Source organism: Stegostoma tigrinum, chromosome 26 (assembly GCF_030684315.1).
Source record: "Stegostoma tigrinum isolate sSteTig4 chromosome 26, sSteTig4.hap1, whole genome shotgun sequence".
Classification (NCBI taxonomy): domain Eukaryota; kingdom Metazoa; phylum Chordata; class Chondrichthyes; order Orectolobiformes; family Stegostomatidae; genus Stegostoma; species Stegostoma tigrinum.
The window spans coordinates 8,453,781-8,481,741 of record NC_081379.1 but is presented as its reverse complement, the minus strand read 5'-3'; positions in this window follow the sequence as shown (position 1 = coordinate 8,481,741).

Genomic DNA, 27,961 nt, shown 5'->3' with positions numbered 1-27,961 from the left:
TTCTTAGGGGGCTTGGGAGAGTAGGTGCAGAAAGTTTGTTTCCCCTTGTGAGAAAGTCAAGGAACAGAGGGCATCATCTCAGAATAAGGGGTCACACAGAGAGAGGAGGGATTTCATCTCTCAGAGAGTAGAGTCTGTACAATTCTTTAGTGCAGAGGGCTGCTGAGGCTTGGTCATTAGGTATGTTCAAGGTGGCAGAGTGGTTCAGTGGTGCCTCACAACACCAGGCACTCAGGTTCAAATCCACCCTCGGGTAACTGTGAGCGCGGTGTTTTCACATTCTCCCCATTTCCGCATTGGTTTCCTTCAGATGCTCTGGTTTCCTCCCACAATTCAAAGATGTGCAGGTTAGGTGCACTGGCCATGCTAAAAACACCATAGTATCCAGGGGCATACAGGTGGACTAGCCATGGGAAATGCTGAGTTACAGAGTGGGGTGTGGGTCTGGATGTGATGTTGTTCAGAGGTTGGGGGTGCGCTTGGTAACTTCAACACTGTCAGGATTCTATGAGAGAGAGAGGGAGAGAGAGAGAGGCAGACTTTTAATCAGTAAAGGAATCAAGGTTTATGGGGAAAAGGCAGGAAAGTGAAGTTGAGGATTATCAGATCAGCCATGATCTCACCAGATGGTGGAGCAGACCGAAAGTAGAATGGCCTATATGTGCTCCATGGTCTTAAAGTCTTACCTTATGTTGTGGCTACAGAATAAATTCAGAGCTGAGATTGACTCTCCATTGTGGCAAAACATTCCCAATATAAATTATTCCTTACCATAGTACAAACAAGGTGACATGTCAGCAGTACTCTCACACTGCATAGACATTATTGAATGAGTATATTGTATGAGAATATGATATGAGCCTTGAGTATACTAGACCTCGCCGTTCATGTTCAGAGCATTGAGGCTTGTCGGACCTGAAGAAACAGCAACACAATATAGAACAAAGGCGCAATCTGTAGAGTCTGGAGGTTTGAAATCTAAAGAAAACGTGTTGGAAATACTCAGCAAGCCAGACAGCATCTGGGGGGGGTGAGTAACTGAATTAGCATTTCAGCTTGATGACTTGTTGTCCCCAGTGGTAGTACAACTTTCATTAGTTAAGGGGATCAGCACAGGGGTTCACTGTATTCCAGCTCAGGTTTGACCACTGTCTTGTATAGGTCTGGCACCACATGTTACCACCCACAAAATTATAATATATTCAACAACAAGCTGCATTTAAGTAACTATGACATCCTACAAGGTTCTTGTTACCACGTGAAATGTGATACTGAGCTACAAAAGCAGATATTAATACAGTTGATGATTGAAGATCAATTTGGGGTCAGATCAAAGTTCCATATCCATCAACCAAATGTGATGACACTTAGACAGAGGCTTGCTGAATCCATAGACCATTTCATGATGAGGTGCACAGACCATAATACCATAAGATGTTGGAGCAGGATTAGGCCATTCAGTCCATCAATGGGATCAGAAGAAATTTAGCAGGATGTTGCCGAGTATGGAAGGCTTGAGTTATAAAGAAAGGCTGGATAGGCTGGGACATTTTTCACTGGAGCATAGGAGGTTGAGAGGTGACCTTATAAAAGTTTATAAGATGATGAGGGGTATAAATAGAGTTAATGCTCGTTGTCTTTTCCCTAGGATGAGGGATTTCAAGACAATGGGACACATGATTAAAGGGAGAGGAAAGAGATTTTAAGAAGATATGAGGAGTAAAATTTATTTCCACAGATGGTGGTTCACGTGTGGAAGGAACTTCCTGAGGAAATGGTGAATGTGGCTACAATTAAAACATTTAAAAGACATTTGGATAAGTACATGAATGAGAAATGTTTGGCGGGATATGGGCTGGCATCAGGCAGGTGGGATTAGTTTAATTTGGGATTATGTTTGACATGGAAGGGTTGGACCGAAGGGTCTGTTTCCATGCTGTATGACTCTATGACTCTAAGTCTGCTTGGTCATTTGGTCATAGCTAATAAGTTTCTCAACCCCACTCTGTTGCCTTCCCACCATAACCCTTGATCCCCTTATCAATCAAAAGCCTATCTATTTCTTTCTTAAATGGACTCAATGATTTGGCCTCCGCAGTCCTCTGCAGCAATGAGTTCCACATGTGCACCACCCTCTGGTAATTTGTTAGATGTGAAGATCTTAAACAGAATTGTTGAATTGCTGATCACACCTGACCTCTTGGAAGATTTCCAGAAAGATTTGCTAAAAAAACATGAGAGTTACAAGCTTCAAAGGACTGCTGACAGATGGACTTAATTACAAAGTGCTGCCCCCAGGTCACAAAACTTATGGGTCCTAGGACAAACATGACGACTGACACAATTAGTGTAACAACCAAACATAGCAAGATATGTGGAATATGTGGCCTTCTACTTTCACTTAGGAAATGTCCTGCTTTTAATCAAGTGTGCAAGTGGCAGGGAGGCCTATTGATAGAAACAGCTTAGTAGAACAAAAGCTGATACAGCTACAAAAATCCATGTACTGACCCAAATTGACCATACACAAGGAATATTGTCAAGCCACAATATCTGGTCTCTCATCAGAGACATATGCACAAAGTGATCAACAAACCAAAATCTGATGATGCATGAGACTAGACAAAGATTACAAAATACGCATTTGACACCATTAATTTCATGGAAGTCATCCATATCATCATACTGCCTGAGATGTTTACAAAAATTCAAATCCTCAGAAAAATGGCAACTGCTTATTATTTTCTAAGGTTGACACTAAGGCAAATGCCAATATGCTACCTCTGAAAATTCTAAAAAGGAACGTACAACACACATGAGAAGCCATGATGAAATCCACAAATCTAACTTACAATGTAGTATAATTTACCAATTGCCTGTGCAAGATCAATAGTGCTGGAATACAGGTGCTCTCGCTCTCTGGAGATTGAAATGTTTTACATTATAGACACCATGGAACCACCATCTGCAGGTCTACCAGCACGACAGACCCGATTCTAGTCACAATTCATGGCAACAGTCAGACAGGAGAGACACAACAGCAACTGCAGCAGGCTGCTTGCAGCCTGAGCATGAAAGTAGAACAGAATACTACCTTTTCTTTTGGATTGGTGCAGCCATAATATTAGCTCACAGAGATAAAAGCTAAAAGATAAAGAAAGGAACCAAACTGAATGTCAAGCTTTGATTTGTCAATCCAAAGCAGATATTGCTGGTTTATGCAAATATCTGGAGCAACTCACATATAAAACTGATCAAGCTCAGCAGTAGCAGCTACAGAAACATTGGCTTAAGCTCATAGCAATACTGGAGAGAATTACAGCCCTGTAAAAACAGGCAGAGATGCCTAGCATGAATTACAAAGACAAATGACTAGAGAGATAGTCTTTTCATAAATAAATCTTCACAATGATGCCTTATTGAGAAACCTCAACCAAGATAGAGAGGAAACCAAACAATTACAAAATCAGCAAGTGGAAGAGATCCAAGCTTCAAAGAAAACAACGGGATTGAAAAAGGCTGTAAATGTCAGAAAGTTATCAGTGAAAGTCATGAAGGAGAAAATACACTGGGCAATAGAAGGCTAAAGCCTCAAGGGGGCAAAACCAGAAACTTCAAAATGAGCTGGAAGCTAATAGGAAACAAATCAGCAAATGCCAAGAAAATTTGAACCACTCAAAACAGTTTGAAGAATGAAAGCAGTCAGTGGCTAATCTGGATCAAAATCTGGTAGCAGTGCATCAGAATAAGCAAATCCTGAAAACCAATGTAATGAAGCCTGAAAGAAAACCTCAACAGCACGAGCAGGAATGATGATATCACTGATGATTCTGGCAAACTGTGTCATCTTCAGTCAAAGTCACCATAATTGGAGTTTAAAAACCATACGATTAGACTATTTTGATGAGGAATTTAAAGATTACGAGTCCCATCCGTTTGACTCACAGTTTGGTACCATAGGTTGGTACGATCTTCGTTCAAGAAGGAAAAGGGACGTTCCAGATACAGAAAATCGTCAAACCATTTCCTACAAAGTCCATTTCTGGTTAGTATTAACTAATGCAGTTAACATTTTTAGATCGACATGATTGCACAATGGAGTCAATAAGAAAATTCCATCTGATATTCCACATAAATTTTAACCGGATATTAAAGCAGTTCATTTCTTTTTCACGCTGTATGCTGCTTTTAAGAATGGTTGTCTTATTGTCGAAATGTTTAGCTTTGACTCCATGGCTTCTTCCATTAGCTCACATTGAAACACATGTTTCTTCAGCCAAAAATGCACGTTTACCCGGTGTAGCTTGACTAACCTTCCCCTGTGGTCGCTCCCCTTGATGACATGTCCATCATGGGCCTCCTGCACTGCCACAATGATGCCACCCGAAGGTTGCAGGAACAGCAACTCATATTCCGCCTGGGAACCCTGCAGCCATATGGTATCAATGTGGACTTCACCAGTTTCAAAATCTCCCCTTCCCCTACTGCATCCCTCAATCAGCCCAGTTCGTCCCCTCCCCCCACTGCACCACACAACCAGCCCAGCTCCTCCCCTCCACCCACTGCATCCCAAAACCAGTCCAACCTGTCTCTGCCTCCCTAACCTGTTCTTCCTCTCACCCATCCCTTCCTCCCACCCCAAGCCGCACCCCCCGCTACCTACTAACCTCATCCCACCTCCTTGACCTGTCCGTCTTCCCTGGACTGACCTATCCCCTCCCTACCTCCCCACCTACACTCTCTCCACCTATCTTCTTTACTCTCCATCTTCGGTCCGCCTCCCCCTCTCTCCCTATTTACTCCAGTTCCCTCCCCCCATCCCCCTCTCTGATGAAGGGTCTAGGCCCGAAACGTCAGCTTTTGTGCTCCTGGGATGCTGCTTGGTCTGCTGTGTTCATCCAGCCTCACATTTTATTATCTTGGAATCTCCAGCATCTGCAGTTCCCATTATCTCTCTCCTATACCGTTTTGGATACTGTTCCGGGGGACGACTTAGCAGGGGCATGCAGTAGGGTGCAGGTCTCTGGCACAGAGTCTGTCCCTCTTGCACAGAAGGGAAGGGGGGATAGGAAGAGAGTGATAGTCATTGGGGACTCAATAGTTAGAGGGACTGATAGAAGATTTGCCGGGCACGAAAGAGACTCACGATTGGTGTGTTGCCTACCAGGTGCCAGGGTCCGTGAAGTCTCGGATCGATTCTTTAGGGTCCTGAGGGGAGAGGGTGACCAGCCCCAAGTCGTGGTCCACATAGGCACCAACGACATAGATAGAAAGAGGGATAGGGATGTCAGGCAGGATTTCAGGGAGCTAGGGTGGAAGCTGAGAGCTAGAACAAACAGAGTGGTCATCTCTGGTTTGTCACCTGTACCACGTGATAGCGAGGCAAAGAACAGGGAGAGATTTCAGCTGAACACGTGGCTGCAGGGATGGTACAGGAGGGAGGGCTTCAGGTACATGGACAATTGGGGCTCATTCTGTGGAAGGTGGGACCTCTACAAACAGGACGGTCTGCACTTGAACCAGAGGGGCACTAATATCCTGGGTGGGAAATTCGCGAGTGCTATTCGGGTGGATTTAAACTAGCTCAGAAGGGGGATGGGAAACTGAGGTGTAGTCCTAGTACACAGGAGATGAGCGTAGGGAGGACATGGTCAGGACCTCACTGTCACAGGAGTGTGCTGGCAGACAGCAAGCTAGATTGAAGTGTGACGACTTTAATGCCAAGAGTATCCGGAATAAGGTAGGTGAGCTTGCAGCTTGGATAGGTACCTGGGACTTCGATGTTGTGGCCATTTCGGAGACATGGATAGAGCAGGGTCAGGAATGGATGTTGCAGGTTCCAGGGTTTAGATCTTTCATTAAGGTCAGGGAAGGTGGTAAAAGAGGGGGAGGTGTGGCTTTGTTGGTCAAGGACAGTATAACGGCGGCTGAAAGAACCTTTGATGAGGACTCGTCCACTGAGGTGGTATGGGCTGAGGTTGCCAAGGAAGGTTTGTCGACTGAGTCAGTATGGGCGGAAGTTCGGAACAGCAAGGGAGCAGTCACCTCACTGGGGGTTTTCTACAGACCCCCAAATAGCAGTAGGGAGATTGGAGAACTCATTGTTAAAAAGTGCAAACGTAGCAGTGTTGTTGTTATGGGTGACTTCAACTTTCCCAATATAGATTGGAACCTCCTTCGTGCAGATGGTTTGGATGGAGCTGTTTTTGTCAGGTGTGATCAGGAGGGTTTCCTTACTCAGTATGTGGACAGGCCGACGAGGGGGGAGGCCATTTTGGATTTGTTGCTTGGCAATGAGCCAGGACAGGTGTCAGATCTCGTGGTGGGAGAGCACTTTGGCGACAGTGACCACAACAGCCTCACATTTACCACAGCCATGGAAAGGGAAAGGAGCAGTTACCAGGGGAAGATATTTAACTGTGGTAAAGGAAACTATGACACTATCAGACAGGAGTTGGGAAGTACAGATTGGGAGCAATTGTTCCACAGAAAGGGCACAGCAGACATGTGGAGGCTGTTGAAGGAGCAGTTGTTGCGAGTGATGTATAAATTTGTTCCTCTGAGACAGGTAAGAAGCGGTAAGATTAAGGAGCCTTGGTGATGGGTACAGAGGTGCTTCTTGTCAAAAAGAAAAAGGCAGCGTACGTAAAGTGGAAAAAGTGAGGGTCCAGCACAGCTTTAGAGTATTACAGGCTTGCTCGGAAGGAGCTCAAAAGATATTGCCTGTACAATTGTTAACTGTTACAACCTTTGCGTCCACGCTTGCTCATTCAATGGTGTCAAGATGCCAGCAGTGCGTGTACCTTCTCCATCCCGTAATGCCGTCAGCTCACCCAAGACATAGTCCTTACTTAAAATCTTCTGATCAACCAAAGTTCATTGTGTTGGACATTTTAGTTATCTGTCATGAAACGAAAACTGATTCTGACTGGCATGAACTGCAGTGCAAATGAACATAATCTGCGAAACGAGATTCCTTATGGGCTTGCATCCACTAGAAATAATTGCTTTTCAAAGATGTTGCATGCATACATTTTTTTCTCCTATCACCTCAGATTTTTTTTTGTTTATGCATGTTTTGTGGGTTTCCAGTCAGGCCCATAAACACAGGTTGATGCAGTCACTGTTATAACATGGTATTGAAGGAGAATTTGTGACCTTTGGAGTTTCATTCCAGTGTATGAAGGAGTGCATCATCAAGCCACTTCAGATCTCTACTGGTGACTCTATTGTTGCAAGTTTTCAAGTGTTACCGATGGTTACATAAAATATGGCCTTTTTGTTGTGGCGCTATTCATCTTAAGTGCACCATACCTAGTATTTAGGCTTGGAAACTATTTTAATTTTTTTGATTTACTTATTCAAAATCATTTATAATTTTTGTCATGATATCTACAATATGTTATTTTGATTGGACATATCGGATTGGATCTGTCTTACCCCACCTATTAATGGAAATAAAGTATGCGCTTATAAAACCCCTTCTGGGCAAGGTAGTTGCTCAGTGGTTAGAGCTGCTCATGCACTGGGGAGCCAATTGAGATTCCAGTCTTGGGTAACTATCTGTGTGGAGTTGACACGTCCTCCCCACGTCTGCGAGGTGCTTATGCCGGGTGCTCCGGTTTCCTCCCATTGTTCAAAGATGTGCAGATCCTTATATGTGATTTGTGAAGCATTTCTTAAATGTTTCAATCCTGCCAGCATCCAGTGCCTTGGACAAAATAACTGGAGATGAATAAAAGATACCGTGCCTTTTGACACAATTTCCTGCTGGATTTTCATCAATCCTGCTTTATATCGGTGACAACTTCCATGACTTTTTTTGATGCTTTGTCTGAATTGACAGCCTAGTTCCAAATATTTGTTGTGCAGTATTTCAAGGTCTCTGTTACAGCGTACCCATGAAAGTCCACTTCAAAAGATACTTCCATATCATAGAATCCCTACAGTGTGGAAACAAGCCCCTTTTGACCCAACAAGTCCACAGCCACCCTCCAAAGAGCATCTCACCCTGACCCATCCCCCGACCCTTTCCTCAGTAACCCTACATTTCCCATGACTAACACACCTAATCTACACATCCCTAAACACAATGGGCAAGTTTGGCATGGCCCATACACTGAGCCTGCACATCTTTTGACTGTGGGAGGAAACCGGAGCGCCCGGCAGGAACCCATGCAGGCATGGGCAGAATGTACAAACTCCGCACAGAGAATCGCCCAACGGTGGGATCGAACCTGGGTCCCTGGCGCTGTGAGTCAGCGGTGCTAACCACTGAGCCACCGTGCTGCCCTTGGAGTTAGACAGAGCTTGCTTGTTCCTGGGTGGCCTCAAACTGCCAACCTCCACTTAGTGGCAAAAGTGCTGACCACCTGCACTCATCTTCACTGGTTTTTGCTTTATATCATTGAATTCAATCCTTCGAACTCTGTGATAAATATTTAAATTTCCATTGATATTTGAGGGTTGTTTTTAGTACACAGTATTGGTTTATTATGTTTCATTGGTACATAATGAATATTGTATGTATATGAAAATTGGCAAGTTGGTAATGATTCAGTCCGCAGACCTGGAGGATAATAACATTGTCCTCCAATCGCCCACGATGCCCTCTGCAAATTGGTAGATAACAAAAATTTCTATAAAATTCATCTCTTCTCCCGTCAGTCGATCAAAATTAATTCAGGATTTTGTACAGGCCAATAACCGTAAGATTACACGAGCCTAAACCAAACTACTGGCTCATATTTGTTCAGTAAAGTGAAAGGGCAACAACAGAGGTAATAGGAACTGCAGATGCTGGAGAATCTGAGATAAGAAGGTGTAGAGCTGGATGAACACAGCAGGCCAAGCAGTATCATCCAGCTCTGCACCTTGTTATCTCAGATTCTCCAGCGCCAATTTTCTGAAGAAGGGTCTCGTCCCGAAACATCAGCTTTCCTGCTCCTCTGATGCTGCTTGGCCTGCTATGTTCATCCAGCTCTCCACCTTGGGCAACAATTGAGTATGTTTTAAGTCACTAGATATGTTAGGTGGGTTTGTCTTTCTCAGGGTGGAGTTAGTGGAACCGAAAAAGATGTCGCCCTCACAGCGTTTGTGACAAAAGAATTGCATCGTTCCTTGGCGGCCTTTCAACAGGATAATATTGCAGAGATTTCACGAGTGTTAAGAATGTAACTTCTTTTACTTCTCTTTCTCTCACTTTTTCCAACAATTAGAAAATAGATTTTAGAAACAGTTTTGAGCTGATGAAGTGTGAAAAGAAGAATAATTCCAAGCAGTGGTGGGAGTTGGTCAGTGAGGTGGGAGGAGTGGATAGGTGGGAGAGAAGACGGATAGGTTATGGAGGCGGGTATGAGGGGAGGAACTAGTCTTGGGATGAGGCTGGCGGGTGGGGAGATTTTGAGGGTGGCCAAGTCCACATTGAGGCTATTGAGTTGGAATCTCCCAAGGCGGAATATGAGGTGCTGCTCCTCCAGTTTCTGGGTGGTGTGGTTGTGACACTGGAAGAGGCCCAGGATGGACATGTCATTCAGGGAGTGGGAGGGGGAGTTGAAGTGATGCAATGATTTGGACATGAAAATAGAAGGTGTGGTTAATAAGTTTCCCAATGATTGAAGGTGTAGTAGCCAGCCAAGAAGGTCACCTCAGAATACAATGACATAGGCAAGGGCCAATAAACTGAGGAGTGGCAGATGGAGTTGAGGTTAGATAAATGTGAGGTGCTACATTTTGGAAAGGCCAATCAAGGCAGCACGTATACACTTAAGGTTGTGGGGAGTGTTGCTTAATAAAGAGACGCTGGAGTGCAGTTTCGTAGTTCCATCAAAGTACAGCCACCGGTAGAAAGGATATGAAGGAGACATTTGGTGTGCTCGCCTTTATTGGTCAGTGCATTGAGTGTAGAAGTTGGGAGATCACTTAGCAGCCATATAGGACATTGGTTAGGCTGCTTTTGGAATACTGCAATCGATTTTGGTCTGCTTGCGAGAGGAAGGATGTCGGCGCAACATTGAGGGCCGAAGGGCCTGTTCTGCACTGTATTGTTCTATGTTGTCTATAATGAGATCTGGATAGGTCAGCAAATTACCTATCCATTATATATGCTTACAGGCTCACTTGTTTCATATAGCTAACCTCCCTGTTTGAAAGGAGAGGGATGAATATGGATACCTTGTCTTAAAGAGATTTCACCTGTAAGGACTTCAAGTGCTGTGCACAAACAATGTTATGACTTTGCCTGTTAGTCTGCTTTGAGTTTGCAAGCTGCACACATAGAAATCAGTTGGTTGTTGTAAAGTTAGATTCTTGGTTTATAATATGTTTCACTGTTTTAAATGACCTAACCCAAGGAGTTAAACTCGGGAGGCAATGGCCTAGTGGTGTTATCAGTAGACTATTAATCAAGAAACTCCACTGATATTCCAGGGAACCAGGTCCAAATCTCACCATGGCAGATGGTGGAATTTGAATTCACTAAAGATGAAACTGGAATTAAGAATCTAATGTTGACCACAAAACCATTGTCAATTATCAAGAAAGAATTGTCTGGTTCACCAATATGCTTTAGGGAAGGAAACTGCCATCCTTACCTGATCTGGTCTCCATGTGACTCCAGACCCACAGCAATGTCATTGACTCTCAGCTGCCCTCTGGGCAATTAGGGATGGGCAATAAATGCTGGCAACTTGCCAGCAATACCCACATCCTGTGAGTGAATAATAAATAAAAATCCCTAATGGGCGATGGATTAGTTGACAATTGCCACTGATATGTCAGACCCACCATTACAGATTACTCTATTTCTGAAGCTAGACTTTCCTAACTCCCTCCAAAGACAATTCTCCACCTGTTCCTTCGCTACAGGCACTTTTAGATTCTGGCATCTTAATAAAGCCCATCCGGAGAACAAAGTTGAACATCTTAAAAAAACAGAAATGTTGGAAGCATTCAGCAAATCAGGCAGCATCTGCAAAGAGTGAAAATGAGACAAATATTTCAGGCAGATCACCTTTCATCAGAAATGGACAAAGTTAAAGATGAGCAGATTTACATAATCAAGAGGAAGTGGGGCAGAACGTGACCAAGGTGGTCTCTGTTACTGTAATACATATGATAGTGGACGTCAAAGGGAGGTGCTAATGAGTAACAGTAAGGTGGTCATTTATAGAATTCCCAGCAGCATTAGGCTTTTATTTCAAATTTACAACATCCACAATATTTTGCTGAACCAGACGTTAAATGTTAATCAGACTAGGTAGGGTTGTTTTTACTTTAAGCATTATTGGGTTTGCATAATATATTGGGATACATCACCTAGCTGGAGTAATATATATGGAATCCAGTTAAATTTGGGAATTAGTCACAATTAGAAAATGTGAACATACGAACATAAAAGTTAGGGGCAGAAATAGGCCATTTGTCCCACCAGGCCTGCTCTTTCATTTAATAAAACAATCTGATTGCAGTGTCTATTCCATATTTTCACTGGCACCCAATAATGTTTGTCTCCCTTGTTAGTCAAGTATCTAGCTGTCTGCACCTTAAAAATATGCAATTACTGCCTCCACCACTTTCTGGGGAGAGAACTTCGTAGACTCACAACCCTCTGAGAGAAAAAAAAATTCCCCTCATCTGAATCTTACATGGGAGATCCTTTATTTTAATTCTAATTTCTCCCACCAGAAGATATTACAGGCTGAATCTTACTTTTGTTGGCTACAAAACAGTGATTGCAAGTTGCAATCCATGTTCGGAGAGATTCTGACTGTATCTTACCAAACCCACCTCATTAACTATCTACTTTGCCCCTCACATCCAATTCTATCCACATCTTCACATGCACTGTTCCCAGAACAACTCATCACTCAGTGGATATCTGCCAAAAGACAGGCATTTTGAAAGGCCACTGTGCATCCAGACAAACATTGGCAATTTGGCACTCCCCTTAGAACGGTACAAAGCCAGTGTCCACAACACATAATCATTATGGGTGACCTTGCCCCAAACATGCAACCCCGTTCCCTCAGTCTAGTCCTAGTTTAACCATCAGGCCATGCACTGAGGCCAGAGTTTTGTAAAATGCCCAATAGAATGGCCAATGGTCAACGGCTTATGAAGCTAACTACAGTTCTGGGTGAAGAAAATCCTTCAATCAATGGTTCTAAAGCCAGGACCACAGTACTTAGCAGGCGAGGATGAGCCTGGCGATTGTAACAGGGAGATAGCAAGTTACTACAATGCAGATCTCAACCAAGCGCAGGACGTAACTGAAGAGAAGAAATGTCTTTTTAGTCAGAAAAGTCAGTGTCTGAACTCATGAACTTTGAAAGGAATAAAAATGTAAAACCCTCATGTATGGATATCTGCATAAGGACGGTAATTGATATTTTGATAAACTGTTGAATAGGTTATGCTAGAGTTGTGACATACTCCTTCCCTTTGGAAATGTAAAATTAACACTGCAGAATGATGAGGCACCACTCCTTGAGCTTGAACATGGAACCACTGGAACAGTACAGAGGGAGCTGAGGACAAAGAGGTCGGCGAGGGTGTAGGAGGGAACACTGAAGTTATGAGCAACTGGAAAGTCAGGGTCACAACTGTGAACTGATGCGAGGTATTCAGTAAAACTACCTGCATTAGTCTTCCCAGTATGGAGGATAGTACACCTTAAGCAGAGAACACTCTTGTGCAAAGTTGGAAGAGAAACAAGATCATGTCAAACAACTGGAGTGTGATTCACAACAGTCATATAAATCTTTAAATAAGGCCACATGAGATCTACTATGTTTTCAATCTGTACAGTTATGTTTATTGCAATATAAAGTGGAAATAGAGAGGAAAGTAACACACTATGGAGTGGATTTAGCAGCGATCGCTGACAGGTAGTGTCTGAGCAACAGTACAGAGATTAGGGTAACAAATAAGATTTTACGAGTGTGTCAGAACACATTGGTGCATATGATGAATCTGTGCAGTATTGTTGGCAGACCAGTTCTTATTTACAAAAGGAATCATTTCCATTGAACTTGTTTAGCACTTTTGCAATGATACATTATACGGAAAATTGGACTTTGGCCAGAATGTTTTTTGTGTGACATTTTTCTGCTAAAGTAGGCTTAATTTCAAAACCTCAAGCTGCTCTCACTGCAAGTCCTAATGCCTGTAAAATACTAATGGACTAAATTCCTTCTCCAGTCCTTACTATGTAAACCATCAATGTTTAAAAAGGCCAGTCACTTAATTTGACAGCTAAATCGTGGGATAACATCAAAGTTGCTGATTATACTGTTTTACAGACTTCTTTAATTTTGCACAGAGATGACTGTGCTCACTCATTAATTCACACCTGATTAAAATGTGCTGAATGTATGACCAAACCAAAGTAAACATACAACACTTCATTTCCTGTTTCTTTATAACAATCCTTACATTTCCAACTAACTGGTGTGGGGTTTCAGCTTGGTGTTTTGATCCAGTTAGTGGTCATTGACATTTAAAGAGAAATCCAGACACCTAGAGCAGAAGCTTCCCAGGCCCTGGACAATGTGGGGTGCGGTGAGAAATTTAGGAAAATCAAGTGAAATGTTAACCGATAAACTTCTCAATGTTGGGACCAAAAGCTGGATTTTCCAATAAAGCCCTAGATATTGGCATTCTTGCCAGTGAGCAGTGAGAGGTCTTTAAATATGGGGATTATCGCAGAGTATCACCCTCATTACTATCTAATCTCACCTCAATAACATGAAGGTTTCAATTCTTTCAGCTGCCAATTGGAAACTAGACACTGGAGAGTATGAATGGGTAACTGGCCAGCCCAGCTTGCCTCTTGATCGTCTGCACCTCCACTTTGTATACCCAGCACTAACGTCTCAAGGCATTATCCATCAACAGCAACTACATGTCAATAGATGCTGGCATCTGACATGTACCAGCCTCACTGCATCGGCATGGCACATCTCTAATCCACCTACAATGCACTTCTGTACCTCAATGCTGCACTTTGGCATCCACTGGTAACTCTCATTGGAAGGCTGTTGCAGAGGTGCTTTGCTCACAGGGACAGGTACCCAGCTTACAGGTTGGACCAGGGAGAATCTCGGGGGCCCTCCTGCCACCCACTCACTTTGTACTTACCTGGATGCTCACAGCGTCCTAGCCTTGCCCCCTCAGTCAGATCTTTCAGGCTTACAGACCTTCTGTCTTCCCTTGTCATTTAATGCAGAAAGCCAGAAGCTTGTCGTGGTTGTCAGCAGTGATCAGTCAAGAGGATGATCCTGTTTTAGCTATACGCCATCTTCGTATCTCAATCTCACACTTACAGCAGCCAATGCAGCAAACATATTGCATGTGCTTCAACCAAATAGCCATGTCTCACAGCCGAATGGGAGCAGTCCTCAGTCAGGTCATGTTATCGGGTACAGTTATCTGATTTGATTTTATTTAATATTATTACGCGTACTTAGGCACAGTGAAAAGTTTTGTTTTGCATGCAGTACACGCAGGTCATAGCATACAAAGTGCATCAGGATAATAGAACAGAGAGAAGAATACAATGTAAACATGAAAGTAGATTTAAGAGAACATTGTTAGTAATTCTGATTAACCTAAAAATGAGGTTGAGAAGAGCAGAATGATTATAAGACATGTAAGAATAAGATCTGCTGTTGACAGCTTACAAAATGTTGCCATGCTCCAGTACCGGATTGAATCTGAGACTTATGTTTTAATTCTCCTCAATTTCAGCTATTCTCAGAAGTAAAACGTTCATTCATCATCTCTTAACTATAAATGCCTCAATCCCCTGTACTTGTTAATGCTTCAATACTTCCAAGCAAATGTACTGATTATTTACCTTACCTCTAGACTCAAGGAGGACTCCTGTACATTTTTCTATTCCTTTGAAACGAAACAATCTTTAAGCTTTATCCTTCGTGAAGTTCAGACTGAGATTAAGCCTTTCTCAGGTTCTTCATAGTAAGTGATAAAGTTAGTATGTTTTTCTGCTTACAGTGCAGGCCTAACTATCAATTTCTTCAGGTATCTTTTAGTGGATAGCAAATTACAGCAGGTCCAAACTGCATCTAAATTGTCTCATTTGAAAATAAATTTTCCTAAGCTCCACCCTTCACTATGATAATATAGTCTGCTCTGTGATGTTCTCAAGTTAGCCTTCTAAATAATTATCACTCATTGACAATTTGACCTTTCAATTGATGAAATAAGTGGTTTTTACAACCACCCAGTGCTTACAAAGTGCTTTTAAACTAATTTATAATCATAAAATTTTACGAACAGAAGGAGGTCTTTCAACCCATCATGTCTGTACTGGCTTCAGAAAGAGCTACCCAGTTAGTCCCACTCACTACCCCTACTTCTATAGCCCTCTAAATTTATCACCCTCAAATATATATATCCAGCTGTCTTTTTAAACTTCCTGTGGAATCCTCCTGCACCAATTTCCCAGTCAGTGCATTCCAAATCCTTAATAAAGAAGTTTTTCCTCATCTCACTTCTAACTCTGTTAGAATCTTGACAATCTTGAAATTATGACCCCGAGTTACTGGCATACCAACTAATGGAAACAGAAATGAAATAACTCCACAGAGTCCAGGATCCTATCACCTTTATTTAGGTGATAACAAGGTTGATATTTCAGGCCTCGACCCTTCTTCAGAAATCTTCCTCCTTTCTGGAGAATGTCTATGCCTGAAACCTCAGCTCTCCTGCTCCTCTGATGCTGCTGAGTCTGCTGTGTTCATCCAGCTCTGCACCTTGTTATCTCAGATTCTCCAGCATCTGCAGTTCCTGCTATCTCTGAAACAATTCTAACCCTTTATGTACACATGATGTGGAGGTGCTGGTGTTGGACTGGGGTGGACAAAGTCAGAAGTCACACCTTGGTCAGGTGAAAATGGGGCTACACTCCAAAAGCTTATGATTTCACATAAACCTGTTGGACTATAACCTGGTGTTGTGTGACTTCTGACTGTTTTTACGCATGAACAGTCCTTGACTATAGTACTGCCTCCTACTGAACCAGGCACCAGAGTGTCGGTATGACACTCGACCTCTTCGCCCAGATTAAGAACCCCAGTCAGGGAACTTGTATTCTCTAATGTCAAGTTGGTTGACCCCACTATAATCAATACAAGAATATCTTTCTTTACCCTGACAAAGTTGTTCATAATTTTAAACACTTCCCTTATGTCACCTCTTAATCTCCTCTGCTCCAAGAAGAATAAGCCCAATTTCTCTAATCTTACCTTGTACCTAAAATCCCTCATTCCTGGTGTCATTCTAATAAATCTTCTTTGCATTCTATCCAGGGCTTTAACGTCCTTCCTTAAATAAGCTGCCCAGACTCAGACACAAATGTGGTCTGACCAATGATTTGTAGAGGTGTAGCATCACCTCTTTAACTCTAGTCACAAACCCAAGAATACTATAAGCCTTCTTTACAACTGTTTTAACTTTCCTGTCCACAGCTAACTCCCAAACAAAAAATCTCTTTGCAATGTTATTACTTCAATCAATGTAGACATCACCTCTCCAGCTCTGCTGTTCTAATGATTTTACCTTTTTGACAGTTAACCTTTGAGTTTAATATGCTCCAAAATTATTTTAGTTGCATTTAGCCCATTTTCTATAATTAAACTTCAATTCCTCAAAGTGAACAGTTACGTGAACTTGATATCCACAACACTGGTCAGAGTAAAGTAGGAAATTTGGGGAAAGAGCAGAGTATTGTTGAAAGAAAAGCTCTCCTGTTATGGTTGCCATTATGCACAGCCGACAAATCCCAACAATACTTTATGATGTAGGGATTGTTATTACATACAACTGTATCAAATTAAATGGGTGGAAAATCAGAAAAATACTGCCATGAGTGTTTGATCCCATTCCTCTTGATTTTTCTCCATTTGCTGATCCAATATCCTGGATGCAGTAACATGCCAACTCTCCAGCTCAGGTTGAAATATCTCTAAGATGCTTCCTCCTGTTGCATTTTGGTAAGTCAGGGAAGAACTTATACATTTAATGGGAGGGTCCTGGGGAGTGTTACTGAACAAAGAGACTTTGGGCTGCAGATTCATTGTTCCTTGGAAGTTGAGTTAAAGGTAGACAGGGAGGTGAAGAAGACATTTGGTATGCTTGGTTTATTGGTCAGTGCATTGAGTATAGGAGTTGGGAGGGTATGTTGCAGCAATACAGGACATTGGTCAAACACTTTCGAAATACTGCGTGCAATTTTGGTTTCCCTTTTACAGGAAATATGTTGTTAAACTTAAAAGGATGCAGAATAGGTTTACAAGGATGTTGCCGGTGTTTGAGCTATCAGAAGAAGCAGAATTGACTGGGACTATTTTCCCTGGAGCATCAGAGGCTGAAGGGTGACCTTGTAGATGTTTATAAAATCATGAGGAGCATAAATAGGGTGAATAGCCAAGGCCTTTTTCCCAGTGTCAGTGAGTCCAAAACTAGACGGCACAGGTTTAAGGTGAGAGAGGAAAGATATATAAGGCCCCTAAGGGACAACGTTTACACGCAGGGGGCGGTATGTATTTGGAATGAGCTGCTAGATGAAGTGGTGGAGGCTGGTACAATTACAATATTTAAAGGCATCTGGATGGATGTATGGATAGGAAGGGTTGAGAGGGATATGGGGCAAATGCTGGCAAATGGGATTAGATTAATTTAGGACATCTGGTCTGCATGGAGGAGTTGGATCAAAGAGTCTGTTCCTGTGCTGTATGACCCCACAACCCTCTATGAGTCATTTCAATGTAGTTTGGACAAGTATTATTTGCAGTTGTGGAAGTGGATGTTCTTCACAATCCAAATTGATGCAAATAATTCCACATGCTCACTATCAAGCTTAAGAGAAGCTCTTGTATTGATAGGACACATAACTACTTCAAATCAGGTGAGGTATCATTCAGGTGACTACTGATTTCATTTAAAAATAGTGGTGATTATTTAGTTGTACAGAACTCCAACACTGCTGATAAATGACATTTTGTTTTTTTGTCTTGGCAATGCCTTGACCAATCTGAGTTAAAATGCCTGGTCTATGTTTAAATAAAGATTGGCAGTTAATTGCCAGTCTTTATGTAACTTGTATATTCTACATGGCCACACACCTGCCAATCAGAGCCCACTTTACAACCAAATTGGCACATTCTCCTCACACAGAATAAAATGTAGTTTCCCTTTATATTTGATACTTTTGTAAATTATCCTGATGAGTGCAACACAAAAAATTTTGTAGTGATAATCAAAGTAGGTTGAACAACAACAATTTAGATTTATATAGCATCTTTTACATGAAAAATGGCCCAACAGTGCTTCATATGAGCATTGTCAAACAAAATTTGACACCAGATGTACCTCTTTCACCCACCATAATATTTCCTGATGTAACTGAAAGCCACACTTGCCTGATTGCACGCATTGGATGTTTTCCAATGTTTTAGCTGCTGTATAAATGCAAGTTGCTGGGGTTTTTCTTGCCCTAACACACAAAGATATAACTACCCTCAAGAGTTTTAATTGGGAGCATTAGCCTGCATTGCTTCTCACAAGATAACTGAGCTGTGTACTTCCAGAGTTTTACATCTCTAAAATTTTTCAATCTTAATAAAAGGCCATCTGGGATCAGAGTGACTCTTAGCTTGTGGAACTAAATAGCTCGCCTTCAAAGCACATCGATCTTCAACTGCTGATCTTTCCTATCCTAACTCAGATTGACGAAAACTACTTTGAAGAAATATTTCCATATTAAAATACTTCACACTGAATAGTTAGAGATTTGAGGACCAAAGTGAAACGATTTCTTCCTCAGATCACTTTCTTCAACCCAAGTATTTAATCTGCACCTCTGAATGAATTGAGCCTCAGTAATATTGGAGTGTTTTTATCATCATTGTCCAGCCAATTGTCGAGATTTGGCTTGGAATCTTGAGTAACACTAAACTTCAGTGACTGTAGGCAGCAACTCAGGAGAAAAATCATAGAGTCAATGACAAATGCTATTAATGGGTTTGAGTTATTAAAATATTGGACAAATTGAAGACACACCTTGCCTGAGATAAATTGCCACAATAGCTTAAGTTAAAAGATGTGTAATTTATATGCATTAATATAATTCGGGAATTTGGATTTCAAAAATAGATGCAGATGGGTTAATTCTGTGAAGGGTTTTCTTTTTTGAAAAAGAACATCACGTCGGAAGGTTGTTGTGGAAAAGTGATTTAAAACCAACTTTTTGGCAGCGAGCAGTTATCTGAAGGTCCCTGTGTCTGTGGTGTTAATGGGGACATGTTAATACCGTGGTGTTTATAGTGGGTAGAATAAATGTTTAAGACCATTAGCTTTGCTTACAGTTCAGAAGAATCTAGAAGGAAAAAACCTTTTTTTAAAGTTCAGGTCGGAAGGCACCAACATTAAGCTTAACAACAAGTTTAGGTTCTCTCCTAGAAGAAGGATTCAGAACGGTTCCGGAAACCCTCAGCTGTCGGATTAGGTTTGGGAAACTTTCAAGCCAAGAGATTTTAATTAGAAATCTGCCAGTCATTAAAGTTGTGAAAGGCTTTCTGATTTGAAAAGGATTCATCAGACTATCTTCACTGTGCACAGTAAGGAAACTAACAGGAGTTAGTTAGATAAAACAACAAACAATTGAGAGAAATAATTTCCCTCCACTTGAATCACTCGAAGAGGATGTTTGTCTCATATCTCATTGGAAAGACAACATCTCTGACAGTGCAGCATTCCCTCTGTACTGCACTGGGAGTGGTAGCTCAAGTGTCTGATGTAAGGCAAAGGCAAGGATATGGGCCTCGTGCAGGAAAGTCGGGCTAGTGTAGGTAGACATATATCTTTGATAGTACAGACTTAGAGTCATACAGCATGGAAACAGATCCTTCGGTCCAACCAGTCCATGCTGACTGTGTTCCCAAACTAAACGAGACCCACCTGCATGCACTTGCCCCATATCTCTGCAAACCTATCTCTTCCTATCCATGAACCTATTCCAAGTGCCTTTGAAATGTCGATGCTTTGCCTGCATCCACCACTTTCTCTGGTAGTTCATTCCTTGCATACATCATCCTGTGTATAAAAGGTTGCCCCTTTTTTCTTTCTCCTCTCACCTTAAAAATATGTCACAATTTTGAACAAACTCTTTCCCAAGGAAAAGATCATTGTTGTTCACCTTGTTTGTGCCCTCACGATTTTATAAACCTCAGTAAGGTCACCCCTCAATGTCCGACACTCCATTGAAAAAAATCCCAGTCTTTCCAGTCTATTTTTATATCTGAAGCCCTCCATTCCCAGCAATATCCTGGTATATTTTTGTCTGAACCCTCTCCAGTTTAACAACATCCTTCCCATAACCGGGCAACCAGAACTACATGCAGCACTCCAGATGAGGCTTCACCAATGTCCTGTACAGCCTCAACATGGTGCCTCAACTTCTGGATGGGCTGAAGAGTTTCTTCTGTACACTAAGAAGCTATGATTCTCTGGGGTGCAAACTGAAATGTTTTTCTATGAGAGGTTAAATGTGCCATTTGCTAAAACAGAAACAGAAAGTACTGGAAAAACTCGGCAGGTTTAGCAGCATCTGCAGAGAGAAAAACAGATTTTATGTATCAAGTCAAGTGATGCTTCATCAGAACCCACATATATTGAAATTGACTGACACAAACTGAGATAACTTAAAAAAAGAGACTAAGCTGATTATCAACATCAGTAATAGGGACTTTGTCCAGAGGGAGGAGGGTTACACTATGCTGTAGTATGGCGCACTGACCTCTACATCACTGAGGCCAGACGCCAACTCTCCGACACCTCCTCCTACCGCCCCCTGGATCATGACCGCTCCCCCGACCACCAAACCATCATCTCCCAAACCATCCACAACCTCATCACCTCAGGTGACCTCCAAAGCACAGCCTCCGCCCTCATCGTTCCCCAACCCTGCACCGTCCGCTTCTATTTCCTTCCCAAAATCCACAAACCTGCCTGCCCTGGTCGACCCATTGTCTCCGCCAAGTCCTGCCCCACTGAACTCATCTCCACCTATCTCGATTCCATCTTCTCTCCCTTGGTCCAGGAACTCCCTACCTACTTCCATGACACCACCCATGCCCTCCACCTCCTCCAAAACTTCCAATTCCCCAGTCCCCAACACCTTATTTTTACCGTGGACATCCAGTCCCTATACACCTGCGTTCCCCATGCAGATGGCCTAAAGGCCCTCTGCTTCTTCCTGTCCCGTAGACCCGACCAGTCCCCCTCCACTGACATCCTCATCCGCTTTGCCGAACTCATCCTCACCCTCAACAACTTCTCTTTCAATTCCTCTCACTTCCTACAGACAAAGGGGGAGGCCATGGGCACCCGCATGGGCCCAAGCTATGCCTGCCTCTTTGTAGGGTAAGTGGAACAATCCGTCCTCCTAAACCCCACCTCTTCCTCCGTTACATTGATGACTGTTTCGGCACCGCCGCATGCTCCCAAGAGGAGCTCGAACAGTTCATCCACTTCACTATCACCTTCCAGCCCAACCTTAAGTTCACCTGGATCATCTCTAATACGTCTCTCTCCTTCCTGTACTTCTCTGTCTCCATCTCGAGCAACCACCTAGAAACCGACATCCATTTCAAGCTCGCTGACTCCCATAGCTGCCTAGAATACATCTCCTCCCACCCACCTCCCTGCAAAAATACCATCCCCTATTTCCCAATTCCTTCACCTCCACCGCAACTGCTTCCAGGATGAGGCATTCGACTCCCGTACATCCCAGGTGTCCTCGTTTTTCAAGGACCGCAACATCCCCCCCGAAGTGTTCGAGAACGCCCTCGACTGGGACTCCCGCATTTCCTGAAACTCATCACTCACACCCCCTCCCCACAATAACAACCAAAATAGTATCCCCCTCGTCCTCACACACCACCCCACCAACCTCCAGATCCAATGCATCATCCTCCGACACTTCAGACATCTACAATCCAACCCCACCACCAAAGGCACTTTTCCCTCCCACACTTAGCTGCTTTCCGGAGGGACCACTCTCTCCATGACTCCCTTGTCCATTCCACACTCCCCTCCAGCCCCACCTCACCTGGCACTTTTTCCTGCAACCGCAGGAGGAGCTACACCTGCCCCTACACCTCCTCCCTCACCCCCATCCCAGGCCCCAAGAAGACTTTACACATCAAGCAGATGTTCACCTGCACATCTGCTCATGTGGTATACTGCATCCGCTGTTCCCATTGCGGCCTCCTCTACATTGGGGAAACCAAGCGGAGGCTTGGGGACCGCTTTGCAGAACACCCACACTCAGTTCACAATAAACAACTGCATCTCCCAGTCGCAAACCATTTCAACTCCCCCTCCCATTCCACAGATGACATGACCATCCTGGGCCTCCTGTAGTGCCACAACGATGCCACCCGAAGGTTGCAGGAACAGCAACTCATATTCCGCTTGGGAACCCTGCAGCCCAATGGTATCAATGTGGATTTCACAAGCTTCAAAATCTCCCCTCACCCCACTGCATCCCAAAACCAGCCCAGCTCATCCTTGCCTCCCTAAACTGCCCTTCCTCCCACCTATCCCCTCCTCCCATCTCAAGCCCCACCCCCATCTCCTACCTGCTAACCTCATCCTGTCCCCTTGACCTGTCCTTCCTCCCTGGACTGGCCTATCTCCTCCCTAACTCCCCACCTACACTCACCTTTACTGGCTCCATCCCCATCTCTTTGACCTGTTTGTCTCTTCTCCACTTATCTTCGCCTCTATCCATCTTCTATCTGCCTTCCTCTTTCTCCCTATTCATTTCAGAACCCCCCTTACCCCGCACCCCCACCGCACCCCCCCCACCACCACCACCACCCCCCCCACCCCCACCATTTCTGAAGAAGGGTCCAGGCCCGAAACGTCAGCTTTCCTGCTCCTCTGATGCTGTGTTCATCCAGTTCTCCACCTTGTTATCTCTATCAACATCAGTAATCATGTTTGAAATGTTGCCATTTTAGGCCAAAATGAATGGGTTGTGTATAGGGCACCTTAAAATGTTTATACTGATGTACACAAGCCTGTTCTGAGGAAGAGTCACGGGACCCAAAATGTTAACTCCAATTTGTCTCCACAGATGCTGCAAGACCTACTGAGCTTTTCCAGCAATTTCTGTTTTTTTTATTCCAACAAGCCTGAGTCTAGGTAAAGCCCAAAGTCATTGTGACTTTGGTATACACAATACGAGAAAGGAGTGTTGAAAGCAGCTGGAGCCTGACAGGATTTTTACAGCTTGTCTACTTTCCTGGCAATTTTGAATGTGGGATGTTTATATGGATTTGTCTACTCAAACTGTCAAAACTGATATTAGCTGCAAAATTCACAGAGAACTGCAACTGTCCACAGTGATCTTTAGAATTACAAATCTGACTGCACTGTGAGCCACAGTATCATGACTTTGATATTTTTATTAACAGGATTCAACAACTATAGCTTTCTGTTGGCCCTGACTTAGTTTCAATAATACAATGATCACAATGTCGGATATTAAAGTCAGAATCTGTAAGGATTGCAGCATCGGTAATGGGGTTATCACAATTCTGTTGAAAAGCATTGTGCACAGCCTTTCTGCAAGTTGTGGAAATGGCGTAACTAAGTTCTTGAACTGTTATGTTAATTCTTTTTATTGTTTATTTCATATCTCAGAATTATGCAGAAATTATACTAGTTTCCACATGTTGTTGAGGACCAGATCATACGCCCTCAAAATATTTTAAGAAGGTAACCTAGACCCTAATTTTTTCTTATTTTAAAGGCAAAAGCAAAGTGCATTTCCCAGATGCGAAGTAACTACTCGATGTTAAACAAAACACAACTTATTCAATCAGTATAGTTACTATACTAGAAAAGAAAGAGGAATTTAGAATAACGACTCTATTGGCAAACTTAACAGAACAATAGATTCATTAAGTATTATTAATCAACTGTTCCAATATTGTAACATCCCATAAACATGCCCCAGTGGCAAAAAGGCAAATTCGAAAATAGATTTGTCTCATAGCTAACCCAGCGTCAGAGAGAAGGGAAAGATAGTTTCCACATCTTCAAAACTCCAGCAGCTTCCGTTGAACATAAAAGCTAAAAAAAAAACTCTAGAAATCCTGGTCTGCAAGAGCTGGCCGTAACCAGCCAGGCTGCATCTATTGTTCCAACTGTTAAAAAAATCCCCAAGGCCTCGCAAACTGTTTACTTTATTGGATTTCCAACTAGACAGCTTGATACCTAAGTCTTAAAACCTCTCTTTTTAAAAACCAGGACAAAATAGCCTTTTAAAGCTACAGCACCATCACAATGTGTAATACATTTTATTCACAGCGTTTTAAATTGTCTATTCAATGTTTTAGATTTAATTTCCAGCTCTTTTAACAGTTTGTGTACTTTGTTTGAGTCCACACCAATGAATGAAAAACAATGAATATCAATAGTTAATAGATTCACATAATCCAACATAAAACAGCAGAGCACTAAATCATTTATAACCAAGATTCTCTGAAAGTTTATAATAGTGTTATATATTATGGACAAGTACTCTCATTGTAGCCTCTCTGGGATAAATAAAGGCCAGCTTTGGCCTAGTGTTATTATGGTGAGACTATTAATCCAGAAACCCGGATTTGAATCCTGCCATGACAGATTACAGAGTCTAATAATGACCAGCTGTCAGAACAAAAGCACCCTGTTCACTGACATAAACAGAAATTGCTGGAAATGGTCAGCAGATCTAGTAGCATCCGTGGAGAGAAATCAGTGTTAGTGTTTCCGGTTTACTCAAAACATGAACTGATTTCTCTCCACAGATGCTTCCAGACCTACTGAGCTTTTGCAGCAGCTTCTGATTTTGTTTCTGATTTATAGCATCCACAGTTCTTTCAGTTTTTATCCTGTTCACTAATGTCCTTTAAGGAAGAAAAACTGCCATCTTTAGCTAGCCTGGCCTACATGTGAATCCGGACCTATGGCAAAGTGATTGACCATAACTGTTGTCTGGGTAATTACGGATGGGCAGTAAATGCTGGCTTAGACAATGATGCCCACGAAAAACAATATCTTCATCCTTTTAAAGCTATAGTGAGATCTCATATGTGAGATAATTCCTCCACCTCCCAACAAAGTGTATCGCTTTTAGAAGAGCACGTCAGAAATGCAGTTCTTGCCTGAAAATCCTTGTGCCTGTTAATCCGAGATCTCACACATTCCTGATGGGTCAGAGGCAAGACATGGCTTTGGCTGGCACCCAATCAGGTCAGAAATCACGGACCTAACTCCAGAATGTTAAAATCCCATCCACTAATCCTTCTTAGTCTGCTCTACTAGTGCCATGAGAGGAAGGATGTCCGTAGTGAGTCTCCAACAGAACATAGGCTCCACCTTAATAAACAGCAGGTAGGAGACGATAGGGAATTGAAGCAGGAATAGATCTTTTGCTCCTCTGTGGTGTTTAGGTTTGTTTGTGGGAGGAACTAACCGGAATTGATGTCTTAGTCTTATTGAATGGGGTTGCAGGCCAAATGGCCTACTCCTGCTCCAATTTCTTATCTCTTTAGGTTTACTGCTCATCAAAATTGAGTCTATGTTCAGCGGGTATCCTTATGAGGAAAGGCTCGACAGGCTAGATCTATATCCTGTGGACTTTAAAAGACAGAGAGGTGACCTAACTAAGACATATAAAATCCTGACCACACTCGGCCAGGTGAATGTGGAAAGGATGTTCCCTCTTGTGCCATAACCTAGAACTACTTTAAAAAAAGGGGCTGACAGAGAAAAGAAAACATTTTTTTCTGAAGGTTGAGAGTCTTTGGAATTCAATTCATAAAAGGCAGTGGCTGCAGAAACTTTAAACATTTTTTAGGGCAGAGCTCAAGCGATTTTTGATTACCAATGGGGCTGAAAGATTCCTGGGGATATTCAGAGCTGTGGGGTTGAGTTTAAAACCAGATCAGTCAGGATCTTATTGAATGATGGAGCAGAATCAAATGGCAAAGTGGCCTACTTTTGTTCCTTGTTTGTATGTTTGTATCATCATATCTTTGTATCTTCCTATGACACACTACCCTTGTTCTGGGCTACATTCCCTCTAATCTGTCCAGCTGTTGGGTGAACCTCAGAGGTCCACACTCAACATCTGCAGACTGTCCAAGTGACTGTAGTAGCTCAGATGGTCATTGGTCCTGGGTGATCTACCACTGCTCTCCCACCAGCCTCAGCAACCTCCCCCTCTGAATGACCAGTCGCTTTCACTGAGTGAGCCTTCAGTCCCTGGGATCTTGATTTCTAGGGAAGGCCTGGAAAGCTTTGCCACGGCTTCATCGGCATTTCTTTCGATCTTCCATGGAAAGATCGATGGGAATCTCTTGCTAGCTTGCCAGCTGACCAACAAGTTTGCAACAACTCTGTAAGTTTCAATCCCGAATCTCTGTATGAGGCACAAACCTGTAATCTTCTGACGAAGACACAAAAGCATTTCCAATTGCGCTTCAGAGAACAAACAATGAGAATGGGAGGAATTGTACAAAGATCATTTCAATCAATCAAGCACGACCCATTAAAGGAAGCTGGGAAGAAGAATAGTATTTAGCATACAATGCAAATACAGAACAATTTACTTTTTGACAAATGATAAGACCATAGTAGTAATTGAAACATACCAGCAAAGACAGAACTGGAACATAATTGCAAAATATACTGCACAAATAAAGCAAAACAAGGTAGTTTCAATAAGAAACTTAAACACCTCCCTCAGGGACCTTGGACAAATCAATCAGCCATTAAGACTAAATACCAAACAGACAAGTGAAAATTAGAGATAGTAGGAACTGCAGATGCTGGAGAGTCTGAGATAACAAGGTGTGGAGCTGTATGAATACAGCAGGCCAGGCAGCATCAGAGGCGCAGGAAAGCTAATGTTTTGGGCCTAAACCTTTCTTCAGAAATGGGGGAGGGGAAGGGTGTTCTGAAATAAAGAGGGAGAGAGGGGGAGGTGGAAAGAAGATGGATAGAGGAGAAAATAAGTGGACAGGACACAGACAGGTCAAAGAGGCGGGTATGGAGCCAGAAAAGGTGAGTGTAGGTGGGGAGTTGGGGAGGAAATAGGTCAGTTCAGGGAGGATGGACAGGTCAAGGGGGCAGGATGAGGTTAGTAGACAGGAGATGGGGGTGGGGCTTGAGCTGGGAGGAGAGGATAGGTCGGACGAAGGACAGGTTAGGGAGGCGGGGACAAGCTGGGCTGGTTTTGGGATGGAGTATGGGGAGGGGAGATTTTGAGGCTTGTGAAGTCCACATTGATACCTTTGGGCTGCAGGGTTCCCAAGCGGAATATGAGTTGCTGTTCCTGCAACCTTTTGGTAGCATCGTTGTGGCACTGCAAGAGGCCCAGGATGGACATGTCATCTGCAGAATGGGAGGGGGAGTTGATGCAGTATACCACATTAGCAGATGCCCCACCACACCCGGTACTTTTCCCTGCACCCGCAGGAAGTGCTACACCTGCCCCTACACCTTCCCTCTCACCCCATCCCAGGCCCCAAGAAGACTTTCCACATTAAGCAGATGTTTACCTGCACATCTGCTAATATAGTATACTGCATCTGCTGTTCCCATTGTCGCCTCCTCTACATCAGGGAAACCAAGCAGAGGTTTGGGGACCGCTTTGCAGAACGCCTACGCTTGGTTCGCACCAAACAGTGCACCTCCCAGTCATGAACCATTTCAACTCATCCCCCCCATCCCACCCCATCTTCTACCCACTAACCTCATCCCCGCCTCCTTGACCGCCCGTCCTCCCTGGACTGACCTATCTCCTCCCTACCTCCCCACCTACACTTAGCTTTTCTGGCTTCAACCTCACCTTTTGACCTGTCTGTCTCCTCTCCACCTA